The 15,945-nt window shown below is 30.2% G+C and overlaps 1 protein-coding gene across 3 annotated transcripts in view; it reads right to left on the reverse strand.

Moving 5' to 3' along the window:
- capt (adenylyl cyclase-associated protein 1) overlaps window positions 1–15,084 on the reverse strand; it is a 74,080-nt gene extending 58,996 nt beyond the window's left edge. For 2 of the 3 annotated variants that reach the window (XM_088186775.1, XM_088186773.1), the window contains exon 1: window positions 14,956–15,084. The gene's annotated coding sequence lies outside the window, so the exon portion shown is untranslated. Of the gene's footprint in view, window positions 1–9,216; window positions 9,560–14,955 lie in introns of those variants that run through there. The other variant, XM_088186774.1, reaches the window with a different exon arrangement.
- Window positions 15,085–15,945: the final 861 nt, after the last annotated feature.

Consider the following 15,945-nt stretch of genomic DNA (forward strand, 5'->3'; position numbering starts at 1 on the left):
CAAAAATCTTTTGAAATATTAAATAAATATTTTGAGAGGTAGAAAATTAAAATCAACCGCATCAAAAGAGAAGCAATTATTTAAAAAAAAAGTAAACAAACTTTGCCACCACCTCTCCTAAATGAAGAGGGCAATAACGTCAAATGGAAAAAAAACGTCAAATACCTGGACTACAAGCTTAAATTTAATAAACATATTTTGGAACATCGCTCTAAAGGGCTTGCCGCCATTGCGGCTCATATATGGATATTTAATAAAAAGAGTTGTATTAAAAATTTCGTTATGATTCAACTTCTGTACTATTAGGATTTAATAATATAATATACTATATGTATGTAAAAGTTAAAATACAAGAAACATAGTTTTTCCGCAATTTTTTTTCTATAAATTGTAAAATAATAATAGAAAGTAATAAATAAATACACATTAGTGAGTGTGATATGTATGAACTAGGCGCATACGGTGAGATATATTCTATTTCGCTCGCTCGCGTGTTAAGTGATAAGAGTGAATGAGAAAAAGTAGACGTGCGGAACACATGTAACGCACGCCCTTATCTCTCACTCACTCTCGTCACTTAAGACGCGAGCGAGCGAAAAAGAACATATATCACCGTACGCGCCTGCTATTAACTAGTAATACATAAAGTAACAGCACGATCAAACGTTAATTGTGACGATTAAATATCATATTGCATACAACATAACAGTAAACGATGTAATAAACGGTATATTATTACATACATATATATTTTGTAAAATATATACACCAATATAAATATAAATATACACAATAATATCCCAAAATTTATTAAAAGTCCCATTGTAAGCACTTTCCAATGATTTCGAAGAAGACCGCAAAAAGTTTTGCGTATCCTTTTATACCTTAAAATCCGAGAATTTTCAACAATCATTATTACGAAAGCCCTCGAGCGGCAAAAGCTCAGTTCGTATATTTGCATAATCAATCATCTCTCCCGGACGTTTTAATTAATTATGACCAATTATCGTCGATTCCCCTTAGGATTTGATATATGTGTTGTATATGTACGTACATATTTCCTGGTCAGTGCGAAAATACGAATTATTTCTAAATTCGAACTTCGTTGGATGTTTATTGTTGCTTTGGAAATAAAGGAGGACTCCTCAGAGACGAATCGAATTACAGATCCTGGCGAGCGAAACCGAAAATATAAATTCAATCCGAACAAAAAGGACTATTCCTTTATGCGACATATATACCACGCGAGGAGAGAGGGCAATCAAATTTATGTTTGTTCACATAATCAATGCGAGAAACGTTCGATTTAATAACGGAAGCTCTTGAATGTAAATTTTTTTAACAAACAGAAATACTCAAATATAGTATTATTAATATTTGCTTGCGAGAAATGCCACCGATTTTGCGAAAGCTGAATAAATTATTATCATATGTTTAATGTTACATACATAATTAATTTTTTTTTTAATACTTTTTTGAATAGCAAAATACTCGTATTTTTTAATATATTTCCCTTTACGTAAATCAAATAAATTATAGTGCAATACACTCCACAAATCTCCAACTGGCAAAGATTTGTAGAACATGTCTCACAAAAAATCACTATTAAAAGAGACACTTGAATGTTCTTATTAGATATCGACAGAGCGTTCGATACTGTATGGCATATGCCTCTAATACATTATATACCATTTTATTCCATAAGCTCCAAGATACGTCTACGCTTCATATTTAACCCTTTGGACGCGTTAATCGAAAATAATATTTAATTGTTTTTTTTTTTTTTTTTTGAAAAATGCAAATTTTACTTTGATTCTGTGTTTAAATGTTCTGATTTTTTAATTTTTATTTATTTAAAATGATATTTTATGTTTATTCACAAAAAAAAAATTTTTTATGTTTATTCACAAAAAAAATTTTTTTATGTTTATTCACAAAAAAAAGTTTTTTCTTGAAAAGCATTTTTTTTACTGATTTTTGCGTAGAGATAAAAAAATCAATTGAGCGACTTTGGTCGATTTCCGCGTTCAAAGGGTTAAGTCAAAACCGCATTATAAATCGTATTCATGAAGCCCTACTTAAATTAGCAATGGAAGATAAAAATTATTGAGGCCAAAACTGCGATAATCTTTAAAAACAAAGACTAGCTTCACTTCTCAACAACTTTACAGAAATGATTTATTAGTTAGATAAACGAAAAAAGTGAAATACTTAGGATTACGTTTAAATTAATTTCATTTCCCATAATCATAAGAAAAAGATGGTCCCAAACCCATCCTCAGTCTTACCCCTTTGTCTTTAAAGCATCCGTTTGAGCACGTCCCTTAACTTTACGTTCTACAATAACGATCAAAACGATTAAAGTTAAAATTTAGGAACTATAAATTTTGATAAGCTCATTTTCAAGCGTGGAAATGAGAGAGAGAGAGAGAGATAACGAGAGGGCAGCGAGGCACGTTCGACGTTATGACCTTGCACAGACCCATGAAATATGCATTGATCCCTAGGGATGGGTGACACATACATACACACACGTGGGAGATTCACAAAATGTTTGATAAGGGCTGAATTATGTATCAGGGGTGAAGCTGGCATAATGGTCCAGCTGCGGGAACAATTCGTAAAACCATTATCGAAACACAGTTAACCTATGCGACCGCTACATTGAGCGGGTGGTCATTAATTATTAAAAGTTTGGCAGACAATCGGTTGCAATGGCGACAAGACGATTAGGCTCGTTAGCTACGTATTAATAGCTATCAAAGCCTAAACGGTAATGTATGTAATGTATATATGAATAAGTATGTGTATCAATTGAACACGCTCGGACACGCACGTTTAGTCATCGCTTTAATAATAAAAATAAACTCACCTAAATTTTAAGGTAATCATATTTTTAAGGTAATCTTGGTTAGTAATAAATATTTTTTAAAACCTAACTTAAGTATTAGTATTTTTTTACAATTCAATAATATAAGCACATAGTAAATTAAATATATTGCAGATAAATTTATATTGATTAATATCAATAATAGATAAAATATAATTTTACATTTTTCCTAAGGAACAGTTTTTATACTTACAATGAAATTACATATTTAATTACAGCATATAAATTATTTGAAATAGGTACGTACCAAATTGTTAAAATTTATCAATAAAAAGAATACAAGTGAACAGTTAAATTCAAACTGAAGGTTACGTAAAATATGATATTAAAACTCGATATCTTATCTTATCAATATGTGGCTTTCTTATATAAACTTGATATCATAATAAATGGCAAGTATAATAATAGCACATTTATTTTTATTAATATTCTACGTTTAAGAGAAATTTATAAATAAAAAATAAATAATATTTTTGCCACAAAAATAATATTTATGATCAAATGTATTTCTAAAAAATGTGTTTTTGATTGTTTCAACAATTACTTAAAAAATCATTAAATGACAATGGTTTAGTTGACCAGAACATTCAAAATATGCAGAACACCTAGACTTGCACAATAGCCACACAGATTTTCGAAAGCCATCAATTACTGCAAAAACTCTTTATACCGTATTCTTCTTAAGTTTTAAAATTCATCTAGGGAAAAAAACGTTAATGGCCTCGCATTTAATACGTTGTTTGAACTATCATTTTTAATTATCGGACATTCGCCCAACGCGAGACTTTGAAACTAGTTTTCACTAAATAGAGTAATTCCGAAGTGGACCTTAAAACTAATGCAATTGGCTCTCAATTTGCCTCATCTACTATACGCCCAAGTGTACTCAATACAATAGACTATTTTAAAAGATGCGACATTATGTCCTATCACAAGCACTAACCACTAGTCGAATTATCAACGAATACAACGAACTCTCGATCCAACTACCACTCGACGAATTCTTAAGAATCGTATATTTAAAAAAAAAAATTTAAACGTTTAATTAATTATTTTACTTACATTTATAATTTTCTAAGAAAAAAATAATTATATAACATTTTTTTACAATATAAATTGAAATTGAGTAAAATAAATATAATTAGGACTTACTAAAGCAAATACTATAGATAACAAAACATATATGTATGTATTATTTAAATTTTAATTATTTATATGTATTTTTTGAGTATCGAAATAATAAAATTATTGTTTTCGACCAACGTGAAGCATTTGGGTCCCTTGTTAAGTTACAATGGTCTTAGTTTAATTTAAATAAATAAATATAAGAAGCAAAAAAAAATTTTATAGGCAATTTATTGAGAAAATATTTCTTATTTACTTTAAAAATCTATTATTATAATAAATCCTAAAAACTTATCTATATATTAATTTAATACATACTCTTAATATTTATATTTCGTCTGAGTGAGTTTAAAAATATGAGTAAACCCAAAATATAAACAAAGAAAACCCTAGAAATAAAATAATAATTATGAAATCAGCGACTAATTTTATAAATAAATCAATGTATTTAAATTTTGTTGCACAGAGATGCAAAATTGTTATTATACGGATCAGAGATACAGTAACATAAAAAACAATATTGAATATAAAATACAATATCTTAGACTCCAAGACTCATGTTAATTGTTATTATTATACTTTATAACATCTGCATATACGCACAATGAAGTATGGTAAAATATAGCACAATATTTTTTTCAAAAATAATGATAAATGGTAGCACTAAATCACTAGGATTTTAAAAACCGTCAGAGCACCCAACAGGTTAAGATAGATATGCCTTTTTTAATATTACACCACAAAATTGTAAAGTCACGTTCAACCTATCTAAGTCACGTTCAATAAAAAAAAATCTCAAAAATAGAATTTACCTAATGTTTTATATTATTAGCTGTAACTTAATATATCTTTCGTAAGTTACGATTATTCATTGAAAAACTTGTTACTGCGATGTATTCTTACAGAAAATTCTATACATTTATAAACTCAAATGGTGCCTTCATTGCATAACTGTATTAAGATAAACCATTATTTTTATTCTACGTAAGGTCAGCATGGAGCACTGGCGTCTATTCTAATAATCTTTCAAATCAATCTATATCCATAAAAGGACACAATTAAACCGCCTCTCGCTCACCGAGATTTCTCGTAGCCACGTTGCATCACATAATCCAAAATTTGGCACGAACCTTGGTAATCAGAATACAAATCTAAAATTAAACACAACCACCATCCTACAGAGAATTCCCCGTTTTATTATCCTCGTGCGGCTTAATTAAAACGAGGCATTAAGAGTTTATGTTCGTAGAGCCTCAACGAGACAAACCTCAAAAGTCTAAAGCTTTTAAGGTTCTGACAGGATCGGTTCGAAATCACAGCGTGTATAAACGAAAACCGTTCCCTTTAGTCGGAATACTTTTTAAAAGAGGGATCAAATATACAAATACAGTGCAGTGTAATTGTGTTGGCACGTTTCTTCATCATCACGTGCACATGTATCATATTTTTTTGAGTTGAAACATCAAAGGTCAAAAGAGCTTGGAAAATATTTTAATTTGTTTCGAAAAAACTTGTTCCATGCTCATATAAGTGAATACATCATTATAACTTTTCGTATCATGTTTCACATAGGTGTAACATATTATACCTGAGTCTATATTTAATGATAATCAGTAGTTAAGAAGCGCTGGATGTCGTACTATCCAGATTTACCAATTAACTGACACGGAACAAATTACATGCAATTTGAACTGTCAATTTATTTGCTAATTTGAGTTAGACAGACGTTTATATCATCTTGATAATTAGATATTATATAAATATCATTAAATAAACATTTTTGTAAGCATAGATATTATGATATATAATACGCTGTGTTATAAAAAATATTTAAATCAAATCTGTAATCATAAATTCTGAGAATCATATTTGTTTCAGTTATTGAATTAAACCAATAAATTCATGATTACATAAAAAATATGAGCACTTTAAAGTAGCCCATATTTGTTTTTAGAATATGATGTCATAAAAATGACGACCGCAAAAATAATAAATATTTCATGTTTATGACAATAATAAAATGTGTTATAGCATAATATAAAAAAAATGTTTTAACCTTTTGCATCTATAGACAAACAATAAAAAAATGTATTTACAAATTTACAGAGCTACTTTTAAATAAGCCACATTCAATTTATTATACACATAATCGTAGATATTAAAAACGATCAGCTGTTTGTCTGTTCAATTATTATTTATATTAGTGTATTGATCAGGTTAAATATTTACCGGATAGCAGATAACTGACAGTTAAAAATGTATGTAAAATAAGTGTAAGTTTTAATAAATAATTAATCTAATATATAATAGTTATTTAAAATACTGAAAACAAAGTTTAAAAAACACTGGTGAACGCAGTCGCGATTAAGACATACAAAATCATGTATACTTGTATATTAAATATGGTTATTAACTTTTAGATTATCGCGACTATTTGTGTCACGCAGACAAAGGCGAGATAAGGGGTGACTCATCAATGCAAATTTCGATGAGTAATAATAAAATACACAACGGTCTCCAACTAGTGTAAAAAATATAAGTTAAATTAAATTTTATTGATAGGGATCAGCAACCTTTTCGCTCCTATTTATTAGGCCACGCAGAAAAAAATTCTCGGTATATTTTTATACATGTGTAATATATGCACGATTAAATTATTGATCACAATATTAATTCGCAAAATAGATCGATCGGAAGTAAATTATATATTAATCACACGTTAGAAATTTAAAAACACTATTTTTACACAGATCTTTCAGGTATTAGTCATCAAGTTTGAACCTCATTAATACTCCATTTTGCATGTTTTTTGTCATATATTTTTACCAGCTAATATTATTTTATTTATAGGTTAGGATATAATATATATGTTTTAATGGTATGTAGTTGATTTTTGCCACATATAATGGTTTAAATGTGTCTTTCGGCATTTTTCAAAACCTTTTGGTTTATTCGCACAAAAAAATTTTCAATATCTATTATAATTATACAAATGCATATACAAGTAGTGTTTATTCTAAAGAATTTCTCGAGAAAAATGCCAAATTGAGAATTCTCATTTGTAGACCCTTTTGTAAAGAATTTTTTGTTAAAAAATAAATTTGTTCGAATATTTTTTAATGTTTTACCATCGCTGCATAAGAAAAGGTGCGTCCGTTCCAGATGCTTGAAAATATACATGCTTCCTTGGCAGTTTTTAATAGAAGAAATATTTGAATAACAAAAAAATGCTCAACTACTTTGATTTGGTTTTTTAAGAACTACACTAATAATCAGTTAAGAATCCGATCTGCATGAGAATCTACAGATTGAAAAAGAATATGGGGGCTTTCCACTAAAACTTGCCTATCGGTGTTAACTTGAATATCGTTTTTTTTATAATAATTTATCTTTTTCGAAATATGAAAGTCCTTAATTATTTGCGTCCATTATTGAAGAAAAACAACAAAGATACCTATTCTATTGATTGTATATACTTTTGAAAAAGTTATTTTAAGAATATTGTGTGATAATGTACCTACGAATATGTTTTAATAAATAATAATTTTTTTATCAATATTAAAGTTCTTTTATATTTTAATTACTATTAATAATATAATTTACTTGCCTAAATATTGGCAAAAAATATATAATGATCTACAATAATATACTGTATTTTTATAATATATGCATTACATATATATTTTTTTATTTATCGAAATTTCTCGAGAAAATCAAGAAGTATAAATGATAATTCTCGTTATTCGAGAAACAAAAAACATCAAGAAACCAGAATGCCTATATACAAAGTATTTGGAATAAGACTATGGGGTCCAACCATCCCCCTGTTCGGACAGCTCGTATATTTTCTATCTTCCGTCCGATAAATGTTAATCTTAAGGACTGTGTGAGTCATAATGTTTAGCTTGACTAATTTCGTTGTTTTTTAAAACTTTCTGACGGCTTTATTGGGCTTTGCGCTTCAAAAAAAAACTTATTATCGAGTTGGGAGTTGGAAGCGTAAAATTATGAGCGCAACCCAGTGCACATGTATAATAACTTTGTATTTAAAAATACACATATTTTTTCATGCTCCTAATGCACTAAATAAAAATATTTTTTTCTACGAAAAAATAAATAAATATTTTTCATGCCTTTTTAATGAATTTAATAAAATAATTTATCAAAAATATTTTTCTACAAAAATAAAAATTCAGGTCATATATTCACTCTAAATTAGTAAGCACAGAAATTTTAGATTTTACTATCATAAATTCTCATTTTATTTTTAAAAGGGACGATGGCTTGTTAAGCATTAATTGAAGCAAATGTTATTGGCAATTTCTCAAAAACCTATACAGGCTAAAAGCTACCGAAATTTCATACGGATGCGTGCATCATTGCACGTCTGGGATTTCGGCGCTACCTAAGTACCATGAAAATGAATGACGATCGCTCCGCAGACAATTTAATTAAAGCAAATATCAAAGTTCAAATGGCCGCACAGCGTGAACATTTTTGTCAATTTCTCAAAAGCTACCGAAATTTCATACGGATGCGTGCATCATTCCATTGCACGTCTGGGACGCGGCGCTACCTAAACGCCATTGAAATGGATACATGAACACGAAACTAAAAAGCACGTGATTATACATAATGGCGTTGATCAATAAAATCACTTCAAATAAAACTGCTTTGGGCACTGATTAATATTTACACAAAAATGTCTTAAAACATACTCAAATGCATGTTTTGGATTGAAAATCTGGTTGTGACCGGTTATGTTGATTAGAGGACGGTTCCGCAAAAAAAAATAGACCCATAAGATTTTTCTTGTATGCTAAACTCAATATGACCCAGGATCAAGAATATGGTGAACGTAATTCATACCACAATGCTCAGGCATGAGCACAACGACCGAGAATACATTTTTAAGCATCTTCCTTGTGGAGGCACATCTGTCTGGTTGAGTGCACTTTACTCAAAAACTTTCCGCTCTTTGTTTTTAAAAAAAGGGATCACCTACCAAGCATTTGAGACAAATAACAAATCATATTTTGCTTACACAACACAATTTTGCAATAAACACACACTTTTAAAACAGCCGCAGCGTTCTCACGGAACAATCAAGAGATCATAAATTATAACTCAAGAGACGATATATCGATTCTGAACTATACATATACACACAACTCTATAAATAATATAAATGTCATACTCACAGGTTACACTATCGACTTAACGGACAAAATAAATATGTATTGATAACAACGCAACAACGTGAGAAGTAGAAGAAGAAGCTAGCGACTAAACTATTAGAAGTTCGTCAACGAATAGTACATGTTCGAGTACGACTGACTGGATGGGACTAAAAGCGGTTACAGAAAACGAGAACCACGGAAGCGCACAGCAAAACCGCAAACCGGGCTGCTGACCGCCAATAGTGGTAACTGTAACTGTTTTTTTAGATATACATTAAAAGTACTACACTATATTTATTATGTGTATTTTTTGTTGTATGCATAGAACGCGAGCAGTTAGCTCCACTGCGCCGTAAAGATGACTAACTTTATATTGACTTTTTTCGATTGCACGATGCGAATTTGATGAGTCAACGATGACTGAAGCAATGAGGATTGAGTCATTCAAATCAGGTACATTGAATTTTAAACATTAAAAGCTTAATGACTGAATAAACATAAAATCAAAATATATTTCACTGATTTTGATTAGTCAGAAGGAATTCGTTTTAGTACCTCCAAAAATTAAAATATATTATTTTAATATCATGAGTTCATAATAAAAATAAAATTATAATATATGGCGACCGATATATTTCACACAAGCGGAAAATAACGAAATTTAAATGGCTTGACGAACCGTCAAGATAAGGGATGACTCATAAATGAAAACCCCAAAATCACAAAAATTCTTGAGAAATGAGACGTGTTATTGAATTTTATACGATCGCACATATGACGCCATAAAGTAGACTTACTTTTTTACTATTATAGCGATTCCCACAATAATTCGCATTGCGGTCTCGCGGTGCAGAAAGGGTTGATAAAAGAAGGGTTCAGCGAGGTCATTGGCTCAAGAAAATTTACACCCATCTTGTCAATTTTCTTGTATCGACTTTTCAGCGGTCTTCGAACCGTCTACAAAGACGAACGATGAGACGGATGACGAGTATACGAGCTCTAAATGGACACACAATAAAACCCGATTCTGTCCCGTTGGAACCAGTCAAACTATAAAGCAAAAGCTGTACACAAGGCAAAAGTACACGCGAACAAGAAGAGATAAAAACTCGATTATCCACGCGGGGATCAGGGTTTCTTAAACTTGAGGGTCAAACAAAGTTTCTCAAGATACTTCTTAAACCACGTACAAACATACATACATTATTAATGTGATACCACAGTAAGACTTAAAAGTAAAAATTGAAACTGTATTTCCTTCCTCTCGTGGGTGAAACTATCGAAAACATCTGGTTTTGGCAACTTTGGATGAAGGATAATAAGATACACTGTACAACAATTTTGAACCTTTTTAGCCACGCAGATAAAATAACTCATTATAATTATTTTCCCAATAAGGTTTTGTTTTATATAATATATGATATGATACATTGTCGATTTTTTCAAGACTTTGTTTAAAAAATTGTCTAAAATATTATTTACTAAAATAACATTCATTATAATGGAATATGATATATATTATACATTGAATTCATTTAAAGATATTAAAAATTATAATAATGGGTTTTTAAATTAAAATCGATTTTTTTATATCTGACTTAGTTGTAGTATTGTTTCAAAATTTGTATGGCTAATTATTTTGCTGGGATTTTTCGCAACAAAAATTAGAAGATCTAATTTATATGTAAAGTTGTTAATACAGTTAACTTATATTAATAACTATTTTATTACATGATGAAATGTATAAATGATAAATGAGGCATTCAAGGTACTTCTACTAGATAATAAAATACCAATAATATTATTGAAAATAAAGTAAAGTCAAAAGCTAGATCCGCTAATTGGATAGGCACTTTAGTAATCGCAAATAAAAGCATTAAATAACGGAGTCATCTCAATAGTGCATTTAGACATCGGCATAAATACTGCTAAATTGTCACATTTTACAGCTAATACAAAGCTGTGACAGCAAAAGGAATTTGCTAAAAGTTAACGTCATATTCGACAGGAAAAAATGCATTAAAAACACTGATATGGATATTGCGTCATAAAAATGCCGCTCGCAGATAAGGAAATGAAACGATCCAATACATTTTTTTAATATTAAAACTGCTAATACAAAGCTGTGACAGCAAAAGGAATTTGCTAAAAGTTAACGTCATATTCGACAGGAAAAAATGCATTAAAAACACAGACCCGAAAATTGCGTCATATAAAATGCCGCTCGCAGATAAAAAAACGGGACGTTCCAATACAAAAACAAAAGAACAGTTCTATAAATTCAACTATAAAATAAAAATCTAAGCCAGTGTGACGTTAATTCGAATGTTTGCTCGAACCCGAATTAGTAGAACTATTTTTTTTAAATCATACAGCGGTGCCGACAGTAATAATTCAGTAGTTCCACCCAATTTAATATACGTATATTAACTACAGCGGACGCGCATAGAGAATTTCAATATTAGATTATCCAACTGCGTATTTGACATGCCTACGTTAAATCATGTTTAAAAATCCCAGCATTTCCCAAGATTCGTCCGTTGCTTTTAAGATTTATCCCATACTTTACATAATACACCTTATCCTCATACACCAGCTTTCGAACACAGAGCGAACTAACCAAGTGGAACGATATTCTTTCACGAAGAGCTTTTCATAACGGCATTTTCCGAGCTGAAACCAATTGCATCTCGAGCTACGTGTATGCAAAACTATCATACCATGTATAATCTAATCCCGGTCGTTTTCGCCCACGCAGAGACAATAAATCCAACGAAAATAAACACGCAGAGTCCATATATAAATAAATTTACGCCGTACGACCGCTCGTCGTATAATAAACGCCTATCATAAGTAAAATGGGGTTAATGGAATTTTGAGATCAAATTGAATTCGAGCTGCGAATCACCGCAACTGATTAGCTCCACATCCGTTGAACGACAATTGAAAACGGATATACTCACACAAATACGCGCATACGAAATGTCATCCGAAGTTCCTGTGATACGGTTAAGGCGATTAATGACGATTAAGGCGAATGTGAGTAGAGGAGAATCTGTCACAGAACTCAAACTTTCGGACCTTCCTACTACACTAACTCGTTTTGAGCAATAAAATAAAATAATAATAAATATTTAACTTAACAAAAAATAAGCAGTTAGGTTTGCTAGTTAATCATAGTAAAGTGGGAGTTTAATAGAAAGTAAGATAAATCAAAATATAATCATATTAATATTCCAAAACATAAGTAATAGAATATTTCTTAAATGTTTTTTTTTTTATTTATGAAATTCCACATGAGTAAAAAATAACTCATTCTGCGGTTACAATTTGATACATTCAAATTATAAATTTAAAACGTATACATTTAGAAATTTTCTAAATATATACGTTTTAATTACTTTAATTTTTTTGATTACCATTGTTAGTTTATATATTTTAGTAGAATAGTTGTAGGAAAAATTTTAGTTTTAATAAATATGTATGTATGTCTTTCGTGTGAGCATAAAAAGGAAAATTTAACAAAAACATTATATCACTATTTTAAATATTGCATTTTTATAACGACACATCGTATATATTAAATTAATTTAATATAAATATGTAATATAAAAATAGTCGTATAATTATACAGTAACATTAATATGTTAAAATAGTTTTTTTTTTAATATTTGCTACGCAAACAAAAATGCGAAATTACATACATACTATATAAATAACGTAACAGCATAAAAATTAGAAGAACTAATACATTATTCATTCTGATAAGTCTTTGACCTATTTAGAGGGATTATATTAGATTCAGCTCAAAACAAACATTTCGAAATATCAACCCAACAAGACACGCTAAGAATAACAATGTCTACAATATAAATTTTAGATGTTCAGAAAAATAAACTTTTGATACAAATATAGAAAGAATATTAACATTTTCTGTGTACTATTATTTGGCACTCTTTCTCTGAGAAGATAAAGTAGAGCAACTCTACACTTCGGACCCTTTTTTGTCTTAGTTACGCCCCTGCTTTATTTCAAGAGGCAGAACATAAAGGACAAAAAATATAATGAAGGGTCATACTAGGGTCATACTCACACGGAGCTGAGAGCTTTCAAGTGTTTTAAATAACAATGTAGTTATGATTCTTAAAATTATATAAGAACAACTTTCAAATACACTTCAAAATGTATGTTTATCACAAACGTGGGGACGTTATCGACTGATTTGATATCATATTTTTATGATAAAATGTACGTGGCTCCAAATTAAACACATAAAAAAAATTGTTACAGTGCAACCCCTCTGTCTGCCATTAAAATGGCACATTTTGGACTCACCCCATTCTATGCATGAATTGAACTCACCCTCACTGTGTGACATTTAATGTCTATCCACATGAGACACGAGTGTACTTTGTATGATATTTTCAACGGCTATTATTCATATAAATCCAGAAAAAGTAATAAAATATACTTACACTCTTAAAATTCAGAGATTTTTATATTACAATATTAAAGAGAATATTTAAAAAAAATAAACATAAAAAGCATTATTCATTAAATTTATATTATGATTTATTGATGTGATTTCAACTTGTGGTTAATAATTATATAGTGTAGTTAAAAATACACTGATGACTGCGAGAAGAAGACATTGATTAGTAAAATCAATTTTTCATTTGAAACGTCAAGCAAATATCAATAGAATTTACTTTGATGTAAAGCTGAAATTCAAAGGATTAAGAGTGAAAAAATAGTGTATTGAGGTATTGAATTGAATCTCTTGCCGTTATATCGATACTTTTCGCTTAATTGAAGTAATTATGGATCTAATTTAAGGTATAGATACAATGGAATGAATTATGTTATCATATTCTTAATAAAAAAGTTCAATTTATTTATTGATAATGGGATAATTTCTTTTTTGGCGTGAGAATCTCAGTTCAGATTAGTTTTTTCAGTGGCTAGTTTGTTTTATTTAATTAAATAAATAATTTCCCTCCTGGTCATATTTGATTAGTAAGTGAACTAAGGGTCGATTTGCTATGGAATAATGTCTTCTTACTGAGAATCACTGATATATTTGAAAACAGTGTTTGTTATCTTTGTTCCCATCTAGGTATCACCATGCTTAACCTTTTTAATCATATTATAAGGGCAAAGTAACAAAAAAATGATAGTAAACAGCCTCTGTAGAGAGAGTTTAAGTTTTCTCTTCCCAATCCTTATATTTTTTAGCATGCAATGCGACATTGTGCTAATTAATTGCATTCTGATAAGAAAATATACAACGTATTGATTAAATATATATATAAATTATGAATCAATCGTCAATATATGACAAAGACGTTGAACGATCGTTTGAATTATTCATTAGCAATAAGACTCTAATGAGAATTTGATGATCTGAAACCTGTAATCGAATCAATCTGGTCAATCAATCAAATCAGAATTAGGGCACAGTGTTACGATATGAAAATTACGTTTATATCTCATATGATCATTAGTATGACGGAAATAGTGCGGCGTGGGCGTGAACGTCTGAGTCAGCTGGAGTGGAACTAGAATAAATCTGACGGAAACTTGTTCCCACGAAAGTACGAGTATCGAGAAACGCAATCCAATCGCTCGATCGGTCACAATGGGGTGTTTTATCGGTTAAATCGAATCAAACGTGTGATCGTTGACAGTAGACAATGGAAACGCCGACGGTTCGTACGGTTAAATTACGGCTTATATTCGATCGGTTTTTGATTGGCTCACCTCTGGGTGGTCAGATGTTGAGGTTAGGGTGCGGCCGGGCTGGCTGGTGAGTCGTCTTGACAGGAAACTCAGAGGGGGCCGACACCGGCGAGACGCGTCTACGGATTACGTACCCGCGGGTTAGCTAGTGACGCGTCGGCAATGCAGGTCCCTGCTCAATAAAAATGTCATTGACATTTTGCCCGACGGTGCTGCCACCTATATTCAAATAAATTTTAATAATAAGTAAATAGTATAGGTATTTCATTAATAAAACACTTAATTATTCTTGGGTAATTTAAACAATTTTAAATCTTTACGTTCCATATGTTAGTACTGCCATCTATCTGTAAAAAAAAATACTAATTAATAATGCATCATATTTTAAATAACGCAATTGAAATGTCTTATTTTTTTAATTTATTATTCAATTTTCTTAAATAATTGATCCACGGTCTATCCGCTTCCTAGTGGACATCTTACTGTAGGAATTTTTACCGTGTAATAAATTTTGTTCGAAGAGGACAAATAAAGTTAAATTGTTATGGGAGTTAAAAAATGATATTTCGGAAATTTTTGTTCAAGGGCAAAGAAGGACAAACCTTTTCAAATCAGGACAATCCTCCTCAAAGGAGGACAACCTTCACCAAAGGATGACGTCTGGTCACCGCATATTCTTGATTATTCATGTGTTTTGTTTAAATATTTTTTACTAATTATTATTTCTATTAGTCTAGTATTCCCATCTTCTATCATTTTTTTAAAATTAATTTCATTTTTTAGTTATAAAATTATTAAAACTATGGCAGACCACACAGAGCACTCGTTTGTAAATGATCCTATTCTTGAAACTAGCGTAATTGCTGTGACCAAAAATGATTTTTTAACAATAGTGCGATTACACAAAGCCTCTCGTTACGACCTGAACTAAAGGGTTCCCTCGTAAATAACACACAAGGATTCTCTAGTGCAGGCCTCGGCAACCTTTTTTGGCTGCGGGTCAAAATAATT

This window comes from Plectrocnemia conspersa, unplaced genomic scaffold (genome assembly GCF_051122295.1).
Source record: "Plectrocnemia conspersa isolate PC_06_02 unplaced genomic scaffold, ASM5112229v1 ptg000005l, whole genome shotgun sequence".
Taxonomy (NCBI): domain Eukaryota; kingdom Metazoa; phylum Arthropoda; class Insecta; order Trichoptera; family Polycentropodidae; genus Plectrocnemia; species Plectrocnemia conspersa.